The 4,742-nt window shown below is 49.5% G+C and overlaps 1 long non-coding RNA gene across 1 annotated transcript; it reads left to right on the top strand.

Moving 5' to 3' along the window:
* The first annotated feature begins 257 nt into the window (after positions 1-257).
* Positions 258-1,823, top strand: LOC125611922. The gene is made up of 2 exons (XR_007342160.1): positions 258-475; positions 1,535-1,823. It is a non-coding gene; the product is annotated as an uncharacterized LOC125611922 (long non-coding RNA).
* Positions 1,824-4,742: the final 2,919 nt, after the last annotated feature.

Raw genomic sequence — 4,742 nt, 5'->3', positions numbered from 1 at the left:
CCCTTCCTGAGTGAGCCTGGAGCCTCAGCGCGCTGAATCGGATCCTCAATAAAAATCCCCTTCTGCTTATTGCATGAAGTCAGTCTCTTGGTGGTCTCTTCCTCTGACCTTTCGCCAGTCCCTTACAGAAGGAAGTATGGAGACATTCTAGAATAGAGCGGAAAATGAATTAAGATCTTTAAACTAAATCGTTGTCATTTCGTCCTTTGACAAGTAGCACAATTTCCCATTCTGTTTGTTTTTCTGTCCCACAGACTGCATGTTCCCTGTGCCAGAATCCTGAGTGCTCAGCTCTTCAGTGTCCAAATGCCTGGAATGTTTGGGGTTGGAAAGCAGAGCTTGTGCTCAGTGACCACAGGTGGTGCGGTGACAGTCCAGTGTGTTACACACCGTCTGACCCCATCCTCAAAATGCCTGGAGGTCAGTGTGACTCCTGAGAGATCTGTGAGACCAGATCGGCAGCCTCTTGCCCAAGGTAGGGCAGCAGAAGTATGGAGCCAGGTTCAGATTTCTGTCTGGCAAAGGAGCAGGGCTCAAGGTCAAGATGAAGGAGGCGGAAGAGGGTTCCAATCTGCTCAAGCAGAGCTACACACATGTAGCTAAGTCTGCAACCCATAATGATTCCAGAAAAGGAGCTGATTTTAGACCCATTTCTCAGAGAACATTTTGAACTGTGTAAAATAATATAGACACATATGCACATGTGTATGTAGATACCACTCCAGACAGACTCATAACCTCCCATCGCTGAAGGACCTAAACCAAGCTTGACCCTCCACCCCAGCCCTCTCTACTGTCTATCAGTCACCCCGATCCTGCCCTACATTCCCTTCCTCCCACTCCTGCATTTGTGCACAAAGAAAAAGGGCCCAGCAGGATGGTCAACAGATTTATGCTGAAATAAATGTGCTAATTTAGATATAAAAATGATGGGTGGCCTGTGGGCAGCAGAACACTGAGATGGGCTTCTCTCCTGGATCAAAGCTCCTGAATCCCTACCAAAGGTCACTTGCAACTTTTTAACTTTCAGCCTGTTAGCAAAAGAGCAAAAAATAACCAGTCCTGATGAGGTTGCACAGAAAAAGAAGCCCTCAACACTGTTGGTGGGCATGTAAATTAGTGCAAAGAGGATGTAGATTCCTCACAAAAATAAAAACAGAACTCCTGCTGGGCACATATCTGAGGAAATGAGGTCAGCATACAAAGAGACACCCACACACAATAACCCAGGTGCCCATGAACAGATGAATGGATAAAGGAAATATGGCCTAACAATGGAGCATTATTCAGTATGTAGAGAGGAACCAGGTCAGCGGGCCATGGTAGCTCATGCCTGTAAATTTAGGTCCTTAGGAGCCTGAGGCAGGAGGACCACAAGTTGGAGGCCAGCCTCACCAACTCAATAAGACTCGGTCACAAAATTAAATAATAATAATAATTAAAAGGGCTGGGGCTACAGTGCAGAGGTAGAGCACCCTGGGCTCAATACCCAGTACTGGAAAAAACAAAAAGAATGAAATCCTCTTATTTGCAGAAAATGGATGGAACTGAAAGACCTCCTGTTAAGCAAAATCAAGGAGACACAGAAAGACGACTGTTGCACATTTCCTCTCCTATGTGGAAACTGGGGGAAGCGGGGGAGGCCCTGAAAGTAGAAGAGGAGCTATTAGGATTTAGGAAGGCAGTCAGAGGGAGGAGGCAGGGCACGAGGGGCAGGAAGGTGGGCATGACCAAAGCTTGATCTGTGCCCTGGTGGAAGTGTCCTCGTGAAGCCCGTTATATGTGTTAATGATTAAGATAAATAAAAGTAACATTCAAATTCATGGACTGGACGTTCATGGTCAATAGTAAGCCAACTAATACATTCCCCAGGGATGTGAGGGGTGGGCCCACTGCAGCCCGTGGCCAAAGCTGGCTTCTGCCTGTTGTTGTAGATAGTTACACTGGGACACAGCCACACTCATGCGGTCACCTCAGAGCTACAATAGACCAGACCCACAAAGGTGAAAAAATATGGCCCTTTAAGAAAATGCTTTCCAGGTATTTAAGGCCAGGTTGGTAAAAAATTGACTGGTTCCTACCTACGGTTAAGGGTGGCTGAGGTTGCTCAGGGGTCATGCTTGGGGACTTGTGAAGAGCCTTTTGGCTCTGCTGCCCTCCCCCATCAGTAGTGCCAGCCACCAGGATGGGGCAGGGTCTGACTGAGCACCCATGGCCCCCTTAGAATAATCAGGAGCATTTCCCTCTCTGACCCTCCTCTTTGCAGAATGTGCACATGTTGGCTTCCTGTTCCCAGGGATCCTCACAATCCACCTGACTGGGAGGTAGGGCGACTCCCTGAAGTCACAAGGCCTTAGGGGGTCCATGATGTCCTAGGTCCTGGCCGACCTTAAAGGGCCAGGGCCAACCCCTGGGCTGCTTTTCCTTAGCCCTTTCATTCCCTGGGTTTGGTCTCCAAGTTTTGATTTTAAACTAGTAGGCCAGTTTCACGAGGCCAAGTCAGGGCCTCCAGAGGTCCCCATGTGGACCACACCAGAGATGTCCCAGGAGAAGACATCTCTGAAGAAGGGCCCAAGGAGTCCCAGAGAACAGGGGGCACTTGGTGCAGGACCCGCAGGGTCCTTGGCACACAGTGAGCGCCAGCCAGAGGCACAGACTGCGCTGTGTAGGAAAACAGAGAGCTCCAGGAGAAGCCCCAGGGCGGTCCTCAGCGACAGCCTGCCCTCTTGCCCCCTAGAGGCCAACTCCGCTCTCCCGGAAGGCGCCTTCCTCTCTGTACTCCAGAGTAGAGTCCTCCCTCTTGAGATGGCCCCGTTCTCCCTGGACTAGGTCTCCACTATCCTAAGTAAACCTGCTCGTGCCTCTGAAAAAAGGAAAGAAAATGCTTGCGACCCTGCCCCGGGGGTGAAGGACCCTTGGCGACCCTGCCCTGGAGTGTGAGGGACCCTTGGCGACCCTGCCCTGGGGTGTGAGGGACCCTTGGCGAGGCCTGCCCTGGGGTGTAAGGGACCCTTTGGGAAGCCTGCCCTGGAGTTTGAAGAAATCCTTGGTGACCCTGCCCTGGGGTGTGAGGGGATCCTAGGTGACCCCTGCCCTGGGGTGTGAGGGACCCTTGCCGACCCCTGCCCTGGGGTGTGAGGGACCTTTGGCAAGGCCTGCTGTGTGCGTTGCTGTTTTTGAAGCCGAGTCCTGTTGTTTTGCCCAGACTGGTCTCCATTCGGGTTCAAGCAGGTCGAATAGGCTCCCCAGGGAAAGGGCTGATGACCCTGTCCTTGGCCGCCTTTCCTTGGTGCTGCTAGGGGTCCCACCCAGGGCCTCATACGCTGGGCACTCCGCCCACCTCTGAGCCATTACAGGCCTCACCGAGAGGACAGACAGAGTTCACCTCATCTGAATGATTTCTTTCTCACAGGAGGCTCACTCCCAGGCCTGGAATTGATGGGAACTGATAAGGCACTTCCATTTTTTTAGGTAATTTAAAAAATCCTGAATATTCTTTTTCATATATTGTTCAACATTTTTGAGTAAAGGCAATAAAATCGAAAAATTAATTTGGAAAAAATAAAAGTAGACTCCATACCTCTGGGGAAGTGGTGAAGTATCTGTGAACACCTGACTTTGGAATATGGAGCCACACCTGAGCCTCTGACAGGGGTAGACCAGCCAAGCAGTCTCCACTGGCTTCCCTGCTCAGCTCTCCAGCTTGGAAAATTTTTTCCCCAGTACTGGGAATTGAACCCAGAGGCACTTGACCACTGAAAGACATCCCCAGCCCCCCCACCTTTTTTTTTTTAAATCTTGAGACAGGATCTCACTAATTTGCTGACGCTGGCCCCAAACTTGTGATCCTCCTGTTTCAGCCTCCCCAGTAGTTTGGATTACAGGTATGTCCATAAAACTTTCAAGACACATGATTTTCAAGAGAAAAATGCCCAACTATAAATAAACTTTCAAGAGACATGATTTTCCTTTCTTTGCCCCCTAATGTGATTTTCTGAGTAAGAGGCTCCTACTTTCACTTCTCTTATTGGTGACAGTGGAATCATTAGCCCTTTACTTGAGGAGGTTATTCAATGTTTTTCTTCCATTTGGGTTCCCTTTGATGGCCATGTGTTTGGTGTTTCTAGCACTTTCCTAATAAGACTAGAAAAAGTGGTATATACTGTTTTTCTTTGACTTGGTCTAGCATTAAGTGTGAGATTTCCAAGTGGAAAATGAACAGCAGCTCCAAAAGCTTTGACTTCAGAGTTCAGAGTGTTCTGAGACTAATCTAAACTAGATTTATGTTCTGGGTGTTTTCTGATCACACTATTTTAATATTCATTCATTCATTCATTCATTCACTCATTCATTGGGTGCTGGCCCCAGGGTCTGGCACACGCACAGATCTACCCTGAGCCACCACTGTGCACTAAAGCATTTACACCGGCTGGTCCTCCCTCTGTGGTCCTTCCACAGCTATTGAAAGAGCGCCCCCTGTGGGCCTGTCAGCCAGCCGCTGCAAGCCCCGCAGCCCCCTGGGAATCACCCATCCCAACCTGTCAGACCAGAACCTTTGACTTGACCATTCTTACCAGAGCATTTTTACTGCCCTGAAATGAAATCCTGAGACAAAATGTCCAACCTGCACCCACGATTTCAAAACAAATCAGCACAAACCCTAAAGCACAACGTAAGAGAGGAGAGCATGAGAACGAGCCGGAGAGCATTTGAACCAGCCGGCTCCCTGGGCTCCGGAGACG

The sequence above is a fragment of the Marmota marmota genome, unplaced genomic scaffold (assembly GCF_001458135.2).
Source record: "Marmota marmota marmota unplaced genomic scaffold, marMar, whole genome shotgun sequence".
In the NCBI taxonomy this organism is placed as follows: Eukaryota; Metazoa; Chordata; class Mammalia; order Rodentia; family Sciuridae; genus Marmota; species Marmota marmota.
This window is presented reverse-complemented; position numbering and strand designations above follow the sequence as displayed.